The sequence below is a fragment of the Procambarus clarkii genome, unplaced genomic scaffold (assembly GCF_040958095.1).
Source record: "Procambarus clarkii isolate CNS0578487 unplaced genomic scaffold, FALCON_Pclarkii_2.0 HiC_scaffold_408, whole genome shotgun sequence".
Taxonomy (NCBI): Eukaryota; Metazoa; Arthropoda; class Malacostraca; order Decapoda; family Cambaridae; genus Procambarus; species Procambarus clarkii.
The window spans coordinates 100156-115853 of NW_027189441.1; the positions used below are offsets into that span (position 1 = coordinate 100156).

The 15698-nt window shown below is 52.5% G+C and overlaps 2 pseudogenes; both read right to left on the reverse strand.

Annotated features, from left to right (window-relative positions):
- Nucleotides 1-542: 542 nt before the first annotated feature.
- Nucleotides 543-722, reverse strand: LOC138361487 (U2 spliceosomal RNA; annotated as a pseudogene).
- Nucleotides 723-11216: 10494 nt separating this feature from the next.
- Nucleotides 11217-11397, reverse strand: LOC138361493 (U2 spliceosomal RNA; annotated as a pseudogene).
- Nucleotides 11398-15698: the final 4301 nt, after the last annotated feature.

Genomic DNA, 15698 nt, shown 5'->3' on the forward strand with positions numbered 1-15698 from the left:
GTTTCCACACTTATATAAATAGAGAAAAACTTCACCCTATATAACCTATCTCAGAAAACAAACAAAATCAATTAAAATTGCACTAACTGGCAACCCCCCATTCATAAAATCAACTTCTTTCCTTCCACACCAACCATCGTATTTCTTTGCTCGCACATAATCTTTAATCTAAAGTTATTAAATGATATTACTCACCTCACTCTCCTTCTTTCTCCTTCTTCTCTCCTTCTTCCTTCCTTCCTTCCTTCCTTCCTTCCTTCCTTCCTTCCTTCCTTCCTTCCTTCCTTCCTTCCTTCCTTCCTTCCTTCCTTCCTTCCCTCTAACTCGTTGCAGTTGTTCAGCTTCGACCCATCAAACCCGGACTCGACTGACGACTCACTTCTGCTGCTCGTTCCAAGGCTTTTTCCTCATACGATGTTGGCTGGTGTGAAGTAATTACTGCAATTCAAATTAACACGATTCATTAATGTACATAACCAATTAACATAATCGTCTCCTACTTGATTTTGACTAGTTGATAGGGTTGTTTTTGGTCTCCCCGAAGGGAGTGGACCGATCCCAGAGGTACTGCAATACCGGGCCGATCCGCGGCAAAGGTGGAGCAAGCTCCTAGCACTTCGCCATGTTGCAAAAATCAGTTTAATATCGAGGATCCCACATGGGGATCGTATCAGATATTAAGCTGATAAGAACAGATTTAATTTTTTATTGACGAATGTTTTACATATTGCTTACAATAGCCTTGTGTCTTCACAAGGGTGCATGGTACATAGTTACATTGGTGTACATAGAATACAATATACATTTTCATACATAGTTGTTAAGGGATCTTTATTTACATTGTGCCGTCTGCCATTAAAAAACTCAAAACAGATGTAATATACAAATTGATATTCTGAAATGAGAAAAAGGTACAGACATGTAAACTAGTATTGTCGAGCGCCTGTGATGTGCTCTATGTACATCATCCGTGACCACCGGATGGTGTCGCTCACGCATAGCCTCCTAAACAGCCTCTGATATCTTCTAGAGGCCAGCCTGTTCATTGGTTTGTCGTTCTTAGGGTCGTATGATCCGAGTGATCCTACAATAAAGGCATATACAGTGACCTGCCTGTAGGTCCGTCTCATTGTCGCTGCTAGCTCTGCATACTTTTCTTCTTTGCCTAGTCTAGCTTCTGCGAAGGCGTCTGGTCCGTTTTCGAAGGGGCAAGTGACGTCAATCAGCATCACCTCTCCGTTTTTTCTAGAACAATGTCTGGTCTTAGTACATTGTTCGTTCCTGGAACTTGCCGGTTAGTGGAAATGATCTTCCAGTGTCTTCCTTCTGAGGCCTTCAGGATACGATCGACCAGCGCGTTGTGTCGCTGGATCATCGCATTTGATAGCCTCAGGCAATGGTTGATGACGTGGGGTAGCGTCTCGTTCTGGTGGCGACATCTCCTACACCGTTGGTCTCCGTTGATGTTGAATCGGCGGGCTCCGTTTAGGGTAGAAGATTCAGTCGTGCCCTGTGGATGAAACGCCAGTCAGCAAAGGTTGTAAAAGCCCCGTCCCTAATAAATGCAGACGAAGCCCTCTCCCTCCCAACTTGCTCCATGACTTTCCCCTGGTCAGGTTTACTTCTCAGGTCGTCGTCGCGAAGGCCTCTGTGATGGTTTCTGATGTTCCTTGCGACCAACCTTCTTTCTTTGTGAGTCATAGTTCTCTCCCCACAACAGACTTCCAATGCATCTCCGTCTGTAGACCACTTGGTGTTCAACCTTCCTGACGAGTTGCGGGCTCTTGACCAGAGCGTCTCATGTCCAGAGGGTCTTTGTTCCAAGTCGTCTTTTGAGAGATACTGGCATACATTTTCCAGAGTTGCTTCTTGGCGAATTCTTCGCGACGTTACTCTCTTGCAGTCGTCCCTGGCGATATTCCTCGTTTCTAGATCCGGCGTGGTGAGAAGTTTGAATGCGGAGTCTATGACGAATATGTCAGAGTCTTCTGCGGCGAGGGGTATGCCGCACGAGCCTGCTGCACTCTTTCCATACAGGTAGCCATTGGTTGCCCGCTGTGGCAGGTATAGAGTTTCTTTTATTAGTGGTCTTAAACGGTCATCAAGTTCCTGCCAGTCTCCCTTTCTCAGTTGCCAAGTTCTCATGGCGAACACCGTTGTTGGGAAGACGAAGGACTTCAGGGCATCGATCCTCTGCCAGGGAGCCAATTTACTTGACATTATGGCTACGCCTAGTTGCTTGAACTCATCGATTGCATTTGCGTTCGGGAGGAGGTGGAAACCTACCGGTCTACCTAGGAATTTGGTTTCCTCCCCATCTCGTCTGCTGCAAATCTGCGATTCCCCTATTGTAAATATGGAGTTTCGCATTCCCCTTGGTTGTCGTCCAGACATGTGCATTGACGAGCATTTCCTTGGGTTGAGTTTTAGTGCAACTCTTCACAGGCTGCAGAGGTGATGTTGATGAGGTTCTGTAGGCCTTCCGCTGTCCTGGAGAGCAGGGTTATGTCATCTGCGTAGGCAAGGCAGGGATGCTTGAGACCTGGGTCTGCTTGTAGTCCGGTGTTGATGATGGACCTCACTATAGGTTCAATGCGATGTTGAACAATAAGCCACTGATGGGGCATCCTTGTCTGACCCCGCAATCAGCTGGGATATCATTTGTTTCACCACTCGCCGTTTGAATCTTGGTGGAATTTCCTCTTGTAATGCCCTGGATCACCGTGACAAAGTCTGCTCCCACGCCCATCCGTGTGAGGGAGGCGTCGATGAGTTCTAATGGCACGGAACCAAAGGCGTTTGTGAGGTCAAGTGACGCAATGCAAATCTCTTTGTTGCTGTCTCGTGCCTCGTCAAGGTAGTGCTGGATGATGTAATTGTGCTCAAGGACCCCGTCTGATGCCATAAATCCTTTTTGCGCAGAGCACAGGGCCTGATTTTGCTCAATCCATCTCCTCAGTCTTGCGGCCAGAACTCCTGTGTATAGCTTGTAGATTGTCCTACACAGAGCAATGGGCCGCCAATTATTGATGTCGTGTGGGTCACCATCCTTGGGAATGAGGATGGTTCTTGACGTTTTCCAGTCCTGGGGATCTTTTTCTGTTGCAGGCAGATGTTGAATATCGCCGCTATCACCTTACAGTCAGGGTCAGCCTGTTTCCAGTGTCTGTAGGTGATTCTGTCATTCCCAGGGGCGCTGTTTTCAGCTCTCATCAGCCTCACCCCCACTTCCCCTTCTCTAATTGGGTCCAGATTAATTTCAGCGCGATCTTCCTGTGCATCCGATATGGACTGAAGTGTGGCTGGGTCTTCTATTGGTGGTTGAGCGGCTAGGACTTCTGAGAAATGCCTTTCTATGGTCTCACAGGGGATCTCACAGCGGCGACTTTCTCCTGATGTGATCAGCCTCACTGCCCTTCGTCTGTTCCTTCTGTAAAGGCGTTGGATCGCCTTGCAGTTGTTGACATCGATGGCTGGGGGGCTGGTCTACTCTCGTCTATCCGGATGTTGCAGTGGGCTTGGACCGCTTCTGTAATTTCATTCAGGAGGCTCGAGAACTCGTCCCAGTTCGGGGAGCGTAGCAGTGCCAGCAGGGGAGCGTAGAAGGGTTCTAGTGCCCAGTCTTGGGTCGCCTCATCTGGTTGCAGTTCTTGTTGGTCGGCCTCGTCTGGTTCTTGATCTAGCCGTACCGCTTCACCACCGTTGTCAAGTATTTGAGACACATCCCCGTGGTCTTCATTGTCGTCCTCGCCGCTCGCCTCTGGGGAGGCCCGGTCTTCGTCCTCACGCCCTGTGGGATCAGGGTGGATAGGAGAGGGGTGTTGGGTGAAAGGAACCTGTATCACAATGGGTGATAGAGGGGGGGGTGGTCGGTGAGGCTGTGGGTGCTGGAGAGGGGGTAGGATTGGTGGGGTGAGGGGGTGGGGGATGGTACTGGGGATAGCGGAATAGGTGATGCGGGTGGTGGTGGCGGGGGTGAGGGGTGGGGGATGGTACTGGGGATAAAGGAATAGGTGATGCGGGTGGTGGTGGAGTGGGGTTGGTGGGTGGGGGGGGTAGGGTGTCAGGGCGGTGAGGTGCTGGGTCAGGTGCTTGGGTGCGGGGTGGCTCCCTTCCGTCTGGGTCCTGTTGGTTGTCGTTCCGTCGCTCCGGGCCTGTTCGTCTCACGTGGTACAGCTCATGACTCATTTTCCCTATGACTGAATTGCATGAAAAGTCGCAATTCGGTCTGTTACATGGGAACGCTAGCTGGACGCTGTCATCTTGTCTTGCTGCCATAATACCTTGAAGCCGAGCACATGAGTGGGTGGACGGTCTTAGTCCCAACGTTTTTCTGCACCCTGCACACTTGTATTTTGTTTGCCCGATCTTAATGTTGTGGCCACCACTCAGGTGTCTCACTAGGGAAACTCTTTGACACGTCCATGATTTCCCTGAGTGGACGTGGGGGCAGGCGGTCTCAGTGCACTTGAAGTGTCTCGGTAGTGGGAACCAAATGATGAGGGTTGTTCCCTGTCTTTGTGGCTGTTGGTCCGCACTTGGGGTGTCAGGGGCTGCCCTGTTCGCGTTGTTCTCTTCTCCAGGGGCGGGGGACCCATGGTTGGGGGGTCTTTGTGTATTATTCTGATCGATTATTCCTCCAGGGGTTCCGTTCCTCACTTGGTTCAGGAGCCCGTTGATCTCCTGGCTCATTGTTAGGGCATCCTGGCTGTCATTGCTGCTGTCGGATTCATTCTGGACCCTCCTGAATGTATAGCGCCTGTTCCGGGTCTTTGGGAGACAGGGCTATCCCAGAAGTCTCGTTCGTCGCTGGCGCCGACCCCAAAACCGTCACCTGGCCTGTGGCTGTCTGGGAGTTGTCGCTGGGGTCGGCCCTAGTGGTGGAAATCTTGGTGGAGCCAGGGCCGGCCCTCAGGGGTGTCTTGCTGGCCCTCAGGGGTGTATTGCCGGCCCTCAGGGGTGAATTGCCGGCCCCAATCCTACCGGGTTTTCGTGTGTGGTGTGTTCCTGGGCGAACGTCGCTGGCGCCGACCCCTGGTCCAGTCTCCGCAACTATGCTGTCTGGGAGTCGTCGCTGGGGTTGGCCCCAGTGGTGTATGTCCTGGTACTGCCAGGGCCTGCCCTCAGGGGGTGTATTGCCTGCTCCAGCCCTTAATTGTTTGTTGGTGGAGTCAGCCTTAGGGCTAGTGTCGCTGGAGCCGACCCCGGGGCTTGCGTCGCTGGTGCCGACCCCCCGATCCGCGGGCGTCGAGCCGGACCTCAGGTGTGAAGCGCCCGCCAATCTGGGCTTATTGGTCTGGTCGCTTAAGCCGATTCCGCCAGCTGATCTGATTAAGTCGCCTGGGCCGACCCTCGATGTAAAGCTGTAGAACGGCGTCCTAGATGGGGTCGTCCTTGGAGCCAACATATCCGGGTCGTCCTCGGGGCTGTCGTCGCTGATGGTGATCATCTCATCAGGGACCACTTTCACATTCCTGGTCCCCGGGTTTGTCCTGCCGAAGGTGGTCCCAGTAGTAGAGGTCCCTCTCGGGGCCGCCTCGCCAAGGGCGACCTCGGGGCGTCTAGTATCGTCGGTAGCCGGCCTCGTAGCACTGGCCTCCTTCCTCTCGTTTGTCGAGTCGACCTTTCCCTGAGCCAGCCGCACAGGACTGGCCCCAGGGCAAGGGAGTGTGGTCCTCCTCGAGGCCGCCTCGCCAAGGGCGACCCCGGTGGTGCTGGTGGAGTCACGGGGTAGCCTCACATCTCCTTCCACACCCTGTGCGTCGACCTTACCCTGAGCCAGCCGCACAGGACTGGCCCCAGGGCAAGGGAGTATGGTCCTCCTCGAGGCCGCCTCGCCAAGGGCGACCCCGGTGGTGCTGGTGGAGTCACGGGGTATCCTCACTTCTCCTTCCACACCCTGCGCGTCGACCTACCCTGAGCCAGCCGCACAGGACTGGCCCCAGGGCAAGGGAGTATGGTCCTCCTCGAGGCCGCCTCGCCAAGGGCGACCCCGGGGTGCTGGTGGAGTCACGGGGTAGCCACACATCTCTTCCACACCCTGCGCGTCGACCTTACCCTGAGCCAGCCGCACAGGACTGGCCCCAAGGGAGGAGTATGGTCCTCCTCGAGGCCGCCTCGCCAAGGGCGACCCCGGTGGTGCTGGTGGAGTCACGGGGTATCCTCACATCTCCTTCCACACCCTGCGCGTCGACCTTACCCTGAGCCAGCCGCACAGGACTGGCCCCAGGGCAAGGGAGTATGGTCCTCCTCGAGGCCGCCTCGCCAAGGGCGACCCCGGTGGTGCTGGTGGAGTCACGGGGTATCCTCACATCTCCTTCCACACCCTGCGCGTCGACCTTACCCTGAGCCAGCCGCACAGGACTGGCCCCAGGGCAAGGGAGTATGGTCCTCCTCGAGGCCGCCTCGCCAAGGGCGACCCCGGTGGTGCTGGTGGGGTCACGGGGTATCCTCACATCTCCTTCCACACCCTGCGCGTCGACCTTACCCTGAGCCAGCCGCACAGGACTGGCCCCAGGGCAAGGGAGTATGGTCCTCCTCGAGGCCGCCTCGCCAAGGGCGACCCGGTGGTGCTGGTGGAGTCGCGGGGTATCCTCACATCTCCTTCCACACCCTGCGCGTCGACCTTACCCTGAGCCAGCCGCACAGGACTGGCCCCAGGGCAAGGGAGTATGGTCCTCCTCGAGGCCGCCTCGCCAAGGGCGACCCCGGTGGTGCTGGTGGAGTCACGGGGTATCCTCACATCTCCTTCCACACCCTGCGCGTCGACCTTACCCTGAGCCAGCCGCACAGGACTGGCCCCAGGGCAAGGGAGTATGGTCCTCCTCGAGGCCGCCTCGCCAAGGGCGACCCCGGTGGTGCTGGTGGAGTCACGGGGTATCCTCACATCTCCTCCTACACCCTGCGCGTCGACCTTACCCTGAGCCAGCCGCACAGGACTGGCCCCAGGGCAAGGGAGTATGGTCCTCCTCGAGGCCGCCTCGCCAAGGGCGACCCCGGTGGTGCTGGTGGAATCACGGGCTATCCTCACATCTCCTCCTACACCCTGCGCGTCGACCTTACCCTGAGCCAGCCGCACAGGACTGGCCCCAGGGCAAGGGAGTATGGTCCTCCTCGAGGCCGCCTCGCCAAGGGCGACCCCGGTGGTGCTGGTGGAGTCACGGGGTATCCTCACATCTCCTTCCACACCCTGCGCGTCGACCTTACCCTGAGCCAGCCGCACAGGACTGGCCCCAGGGCAAGGGAGTATGGTCCTCCTCGAGGCCGTCGCCAGGGCGACCCCGGTGTTGTTCGTGGAGTGGGCCAGCCTCACAGCGCTGACCCCCGCTTTTCTGCCTCGGGCGTCGACCCCACCCCGAGCCAGCCTCCCAAGACTGACCCCAGAGTGGGGGAGTATGGTCCTCCTTGAGGCCGCCTCGCCAAGGGCGACCTCATGGCCGGCGGTCGTCGTCATCCATGCAGTGGACTCATCAAGGTCGATTACCAGGCAGTCGTCGTCACTGGAGTCGTCTTCTTCCATTCTTGCATCACTAGGGACAGGGCATGTAGTCGTCCTTGAGTCATTGTCCGTCTTGAGCACCGAGGCCGACTCACCAAGGTCGACCTCGGTTCCCACCAATGCTGCTGGTCCATCGTTCTGGCGGCCGGTGTGGTGTGGGTTGTGTCTGTGGGCAGCGACCTGGGTTGTCGCCTGCAGGGTTTGGTCCTCCACCTCCCATGGGACCGTCAGCCTTGAAGGCCGTCGTGGATCCATCACATGTGATGGACGCACGAGGCGTGACTGGGCTAGAGACAGACATTGACTATGTTGCCCCATTAACTCCGAAAAACGGGCGTGCGGACGACAACACAGTCAGTGTTTAGCATAGGCTATGTTCGTCCTCCAGCACCTGGCTCAAGGCACAGATGTGGAGGAAGACAGAGTCTATGGTTCTCCTTCAGGCGACTGGCCCCGGACAGGCCAGCCCCTGAAGGTCGACGGCAATCACAGGGGACTTGCCGTTTTGCCAGCCACTATGTAAAGTTTGAGAAAGCTTGCTCCCCCCTTTACCAGTGATCGGGTCTGGGCTAACTCCCAAAGCCGCCACTAGATGGCTGGACGGTCGGTGTTGGTGGAAGCGCGCTCGCTGATTGGGCGGTCCTTTAACTCCTTCTTACCCGGAGGGGAAGGTCGTGCGGACACCGACACAATCTATGCAAGCATAAATTGAGTTTCCCTCCGAGCTCCTTGAGCCTTGTACAAGGCAGAAGCTCAGAGAGTAACGCAATTTATTGCGTTTCCCACCGAAAGACTGGCCCCGGACAAGCCAGTCGGTGGAGGTGGACAGCAAGCCGTGAGGCTTGCTGTCTCACCGGGTCGAGGCGGATGGGCGACGCGGCGACCCAACTCCCTCTTCCCACAGGTAGTTTTAAGACTACCAGGATCGCTGAAGTGTAGATTCTACTATTCCTTTAACTCCTTGCGGCGTGCGGACAATAGTACAGTACTACACTTTGATCTTAGCCAAAAGGCCGAGAAGCGATAGGATGCATGGTTGCTCTGCAACACCAGGCAACAATTGCGGCTAGAAACCACGTAGCGAGTTTCAATTGCAAAAGGGCATTGATTATCGTTGAGTAATATTCGAATCAAGCATACATATAAACGCCATGCAGTAAAGGCTTTAAACCATTTCTTACCTGATCAATGAATTTATATATATATGAAATTCATGATATTACATGGTTTTCATTCATGAGTAGTGAATGTAACTGGCGGCAAAGTGGTAAACAGACTCGCGTGGCGTTTCACGAATTCGCTCCTGGCCAGGGAGTATAGCGCTTAACTCTAATACATAAACCTCCATTTGTCATGTGTCTTAAGGTAGCTACAGCTTTTGAAAAGTACAATAACGAATTAAAAGTGCAAGGGGCCTGTTACGCCAACGCTCGTCAAAAATATAAATAGGAGACGTTCTCTCTCTGATACATAACAAAAACGAACAGCACTATTACGCGCCAACTATTCCATTTTTGTATATATATCACGACTTTTTTCACATCTAACACTTTGCTTGATACATCGTTTTCACAAACCGGAGACGAGGCGAAGCGAGGCAGGGCTGGGTGGCGAGAGGCTAGAGGCTAGAGGCTAGAGGCTAGAGGCTAGAGGCGAGAGGCGAGAGGCGAGAGGCGAGAGGCGAGAGGCGAGAGGCGAGAGGCGAGAGACGGAGACGAGAGACGAGAGACGAGAGACGAGAGAGAGACGAGAGACGAGAGACGAGAGACGAGACGAGAGACGAGAGACGAGAGACGAGAGACGAGAGACGAGAGACGAGAGACGAGAGACGAGAGACTAGAGACTAGAGACTAGAGACTAGAGACTAGAGACTAGAGACGAGAGACGAGAGACGAGAGACGAGAGACGAGAGACGTGACGTGATGCCATGCCATGCCATGCCATGCCATGCCATGCCATTCAATGCCTTGTGATTCAATACCATGCAGTTCAATGCGATGCGATGCAATGACATGCGATTCGATGCCATGCGAGGCGAGGCGAGGCGATGCATCATCTAACATAACGCGATTCCCTGGAAAACGACTCTGTTGTTGAATGAACAACAAAGCTAAGATATAAGAAGATGTAAGTAATTCGAGAAGTCTGAGTACTGTAGGTACTATAGCAAATTCATTGCTTAATATATGTGAATGTGTAGGAATCATCCATCGCTTTTACCGAGTATACAAATACTCGGTCATTGTTGGTGTTTAGGGAGGTAAATGAAGTATTGCAAAGCTAATTACGAAACTAGCTTCACAATGACATTTGGTGTTGGTCGCTTTGCAAATTATAGTAGATTCTATATCAATTTTATTCGTTATTTTACGTGAATGAATGTGTGCCTGCATACATTGCCTAAATAAAGAATGTAAATATACGTCGGTGGTGTTTAGAGGGGTGAATGAAGCATTTGAAATCTAAATAGGAAACTAGCATTCAAATGGAGAGGGGTGAGAGTGCAGGTGCGCTTGAACTTGGGTGGGTTCTGGGTTTCATTGACGTATATATTACAGGTGAATGTGTGCATCGAATGCTCGATTGAAGTATATAAATACACATTGTTAGTGTGTATTGAGGTAAATGATGGATTGTAAAGCTAATCAAGACACTGGAATTCACTTTGAGGCTAGTGGCTGGCCGGCTGGCAGGCAAGCGTGGAAGTGGCAAACGATCGTTGAGTTGCCGTGTAAAACCACACCAAGCAACACCTCCCTCCATCTCAAGTCGAATTTCGTCTTTATTACGCATTGGTACATTCCAGCAATGGTAAATTAATAGATAAACGTCTAATCTTGATGTATGTATGAATATAATTTCGCCGTCAGAGCCGACTAAGGAATTCCGAGTGATATACACACACACTCCTCCCTCCCTCACTCACAAGGGAGAGTGAGTAAGTAATTTCGTAAAAAAAGAGAATAGCATGCCAACAATGGGTAACTATTATAGTTAGGTTCTCGATCATAGTAAACCCGTTGATTTAGAGTTATTTGCACAATGACCAAATCATATTAGATGCCATTTAAATACCAAATCCAGTTCTCCAGTAAATGCAGACACAAGTCTAACACTATTCAACCCATCTCTACCAGCCTTTTCATAACAAACCACTAAGCTACCTAAACCAGTTTCCACATTATATAAATAGAGAAAAACTTCACCCTATATAACCTATCTCAGAAAACAAACAAAATCAATTAAAATTGCACTAACTGGCAACCCCCCATTCATAAAATCAACTTCTTTCCTTCCACACCAACCATCGTATTTCTTTGCTCGCACATAATCTTTAATCTAAAGTTATTATTAAATGATATTACTCACCTCACTCTCCTTCTTTCTCCTTCTTTCTCCTTCCTTCCTCCTTCCTTCCTTCCTTCCTTCCTTCCTTCCTTCCTTCCTTCCTTCCTTCCTTCCTTCCTTCCTTCCTTCCTTCCTTCCTTCCCTCTAACTCGTTGCAGTTGTTCAGCTTCGACCCATCAAACCCGGACTCGACTGACGACTCACTTCTGCTGCTCGTTCCAAGGCTTTTTCCTCATACGATGTTGGCTGGTGTGAAGTAATTACTGCAATTCAAATTAACACGATTCATTAATGTACATAACCAATTAACATAATCGTCTCCTACTTGATTTTGACTAGTTGATAGGGTTGTTGTTTTTGGTCTCCCCGAAGGGAGTGGACCGATCCCAGAGGTACTGCAATACCGGGCCGATCCGCGGCAAAGGTGGAGCAAGCTCCTAGCACTTCGCCATGTTGCAAAAATCAGTTTAATATCGAGGATCCCACATGGGGATCGTATCAGATATTAAGCTGATAAGAACAGATTTAATTTTTTTATTGACGAATGTTTTACATATTGCTTACAATAGCCTTGTGTCTTCACAAGGGTGCATGGGTACATAGTTACATTGGTGTACATAGAATACAATATACATTTTCATACATAGTTGTAAGGGATCTTTATTTACATTGTGCCGTCTGCCATTAAAAAACTCAAAACAGATGTAATATACAAATTGATATTCTGAAATGAGAAAAAGGACAGACATGTAAACTAGTATTGTCGAGCGCCTGTGATGTGCTCTATGTACATCATCCGGACCACCGGATGGTGTCGCTCACGCATAGCCTCCTAAACAGCCTCTGATATCTTCTAGAGGCCAGCCTGTTCATTGGTTTGTCGTTCTTAGGGTCGTATGATCCGAGTGATCCTACAATAAAGGCATATACAGTGACCTGCCTGTAGGTCCGTCTCATTGTCGCTGCTAGCTCTGCATACTTTTCTTCTTTGCCTAGTCTAGCTTCTGCGAAGGCGTCTGGTCCGTTTCGAAGGGGCAAGTGACGTCAATCAGCATCACCTCTCCGTTTTTTTCTAGAACAATGTCTGTCTTAGTACTTGTTCGTTCCTGGAACTTGCCGGTTAAGTGGAAATGATTCTGAGTGTCTTCCTTCTGAGGCCTTCAGGATACGATCGACAGCGCGTTGTGTCGCTGGATCATCGCATTTGATAGCCTCAGGCAATGGTTGATGACGTGGGTAGCGTCTCGTTCTGGTGGCGACATCTCCTACACGTTGGTCTCCGTTGATGTTGAATCGGCGGGCTCCGTTTAGGGGTAGAAGATTCAGTCGTGCCCTGGGATGAAACGCCAGTCAGCAAAGGTTGTAAAAGCCCCGTCCCTAATAAATGCAGACGAAGCCCTCTCCCTCCCACTTGCTCCATGACTTTCCCCTGGTCAGGTTTACTTCTCAGGTCGTCGTCGCGAAGGCCTCTGTGATGGTTTCTGATGTTCCTTGCGACCAACCTTCTTCTTTGTGAGTCATAGTTCTCTCCCCACAACAGACTTCCAATGCATCTCCGTCTGTAGACCACTTGGTGTTCAACCTTCCTGACGAGTTGCGGGCTCTCTGACCAGAGCGTCTCATGTCCAGAGGGTCTTTGTTCCAGTAGTCGTTGAGAAGATACTGGCATACATTTTCCAGAGTTGCTTCTTGGCGAATTCTTCGCGACGTTACTCTCTTGCAGTCGTCCCTGGCGATATTCCTCGTTTCTAGATCGGCGTGGTGAGAAGTTTGAATGCGGAGTCTATGACGAATAGTCAGAGTCTTCTGCGGCGAGGGGTATGCCGCACGAGCCTGCTGCACTCTTTCCATACAGGTAGCCATTGGTGTGCCCGCTGTGGCAGGTATAGAGTTTCTTTATTATAGGTCTTAAAACGGTCATCAAGTTCCTGCCAGTCTCCCTTTCTCAGTTGCCAAGTTTCATGGCGAACACCGTTGTTGGGAAGACGAAGGACTTCAGGGCATCGATCCTCGCCAGGGAGCCAATTTACTTGACATTATGGCTACGCCTAGTTGCTTGAACTCATCGATTGCATTTGCGTTCGGGAGGAGGTGGAAACCTACCGGTCTACCTAGGAATTTGGTTTCCTCCCCATCTCGTCTGCTGCAAATCTGCGATTCCCCTATTGTAAATATGGAGTTTCGCATTCCCCTTGGTTGTCGTCCAGACATGTGCATTGACGAGCATTTCCTTGGGTTGAGTTTTAGGTGCAACTCTTCACAGGCTGCAGAGGTGATGTTGATGAGGTTCTGTAGCCTTCCGCTGTCCTGGAGAGCAGGGTTATGTCATCTGCGTAGGCAAGGCAGGGATGCTTGAGACCTGGGTCTGCTTGTAGTCCGGTGTTGATGATGGACCTCACTATAGGTTCAATTGCGATGTTGAACAATAAGCCACTGATGGGGCATCCTTGTCTGACCCCGCAATCAGCTGGGATATCATTTGTTTCACCACTCGCCGTTTGAATCTTGGTGGAATTTCCTCTTGTAATGCCCTGGATCACCGTGACAAAGTCTGCTCCCACGCCCATCCGTGGAGGGAGGCGTCGATGAGTTCTAATGGCACGGAACCAAAGGCGTTTGTGAGGTCAAGTGACGCAATGCAAATCTTTGTTGCTGTCTCGTGCCTCGTCAAGGTAGTGCTGGATGATGTAATTGTGCTCAAGGACCCGCGTCTGATGCCATAAATCCTTTTGCGCAGAGCACAGGGCCTGATTTTGCTCAATCCATCTCCTCAGTCTTGCGGCCAGAACTCCTGGTAACTTGTAGATTGTCCTACACAGAGCAATGGGCCGCCAATTATTGATGTCGTGTGGGTCACCATCCTTGGGAATGAGGATGGTTCTTGACGTTTTCCAGTCCTGGGGGATCTTTTTCTGTTGCAGGCAGATGTTTGAATATCGCCGCTATCACCTTACAGTCAGGGTCAGCCTGTTTCCAGTGTCTGTAGGTGATTCTGTCATTCCAGGGGCGCTGTTTCAGCTCTCATCAGCCTACCCCCACTTCCCTTCTCTAATTGGTCCAGATTAATTTCAGCGCGATCTTCCTGTGCATCCGATATGGACTGAAGTGTGGCTGGGTCTTCTATTGGTGGTTGAGCGGCTAGGACTTCTGAGAAATGCCTTTCTATGGTCTCACAGGGGATCTCACAGCGGCGACTTTCTCCTGATGTGATCAGCCTCACTGCCCTTCGTCTGTTCCTTCTGTAAAGGCGTTGGATCGCCTTGCAGTTGTTGACATCGATGGCTGGGGGGCTGGTCTACTCTCGTCTATCCGGATGTTGCAGTGGGCTTGGACCGCTTCTGTAATTTCATTCAGGAGGCTCGAGAACTCGTCCCAGTTCGGGGAGCGTAGCAGTGCCAGCAGGGGAGCGTAGAAGGGTTCTAGTGCCCAGTCTTGGGTCGCCTCATCTGGTTGCAGTTCTTGTTGGTCGGCCTCGTCTGGTTCTTGATCTAGCCGTACCGCTTCACCACCGTTGTCAAGTATTTGAGACACATCTCCCCCGTGGTCTTCATTGTCGTCCTCGCCGCTCGCCTCTGGGGAGGCCCGGTCTTCGTCCTCACGCCCTGTGGGATCAGGGTGGATAGGAGAGGGGTGTTGGGTGAAAGGAACCTGTATCACAATGGGTGATAGAGGGGGGGGTGGTCGGTGAGGCTGTGGGTGCTGGAGAGGGGTAGGATTGGTGGGGGTGAGGGGGTGGGGGATGGTACTGGGGATAGCGGAATAGGTGATGCGGGTGGTGGTGGCGGGGGTGAGGGGGTGGGGGATGGTACTGGGGATAAAGGAATAGGTGATGCGGGTGGTGGTGGAGTGGGGTTGGTGGGTGGGGGGGTAGGGTGTCAGGGCGGTGAGGTGCTGGGTCAGGTGCTTGGGTGCGGGGTGGCTCCCTTCCGTCTGGGTCCTGTTGGTTGTCGTTCCGTCGCTCCGGGCCTGTTCGTCTCACGTGGTACAGCTCATGACTCATTTTCCCTATGACTGAATTGCATGAAAAGTCGCAATTCGGTCTGTTACATGGGAACGCTAGCTGGACGCTGTCATCTTGTCTTGCTGCCATAATACCTTGAAGCCGAGCACATGAGTGGGTGGACGGTCTTAGTCCCAACGTTTTTCTGCACCCTGCACACTTGTATTTTGTTTGCCCGATCTTAATGTTGTGGCCACCACTCAGGTGTCTCACTAGGGAAACTCTTTGACACGTCCATGATTTCCCTGAGTGGACGTGGGGGCAGGCGGTCTCAGTGCACTTGAAGTGTCTCGGTAGTGGGAACCAAATGATGAGGGTTGTTCCCTGTCTTTGTGGCTGTTGGTCCGCACTTGGGGTGTCAGGGGCTGCCCTGTTCGCGTTGTTCTCTTCTCCAGGGGCGGGGGACCCATGGTTGGGGGTCTTTGTGTATTATTCTGATCGATTATTCCTCCAGGGGTTCCGTTCCTCACTTGGTTCAGGAGCCCGTTGATCTCCTGGCTCATTGTTAGGGCATCCTGGCTGTCATTGCTGCTGTCGGATTCATTCTGGACCCTCCTGAATGTATAGCGCCTGTTCCGGGGTCTTTGGGAGACAGGGCTATCCCAGAAGTCTCGTTCGTCGCTGGCGCCGACCCCCAAAACCGTCACCTGGCCTGTGGCTGTCTGGGAGTGTGCTGTCGTCGTGGGGTCGGCCCTAGTGGTGGAAATCTTGGTGGAGCCAGGGCCGGCCCTCAGGGGTGTCTTGCTGGCCCTCAGGGGTGTATTGCCGGCCCTCAGGGGTGAATTGCCGGCCCCAATCCTACCGGGTTTTCGTGTGTGTGGTGTGTTCCTGGGCGAACGTCGCTGGCGCCGA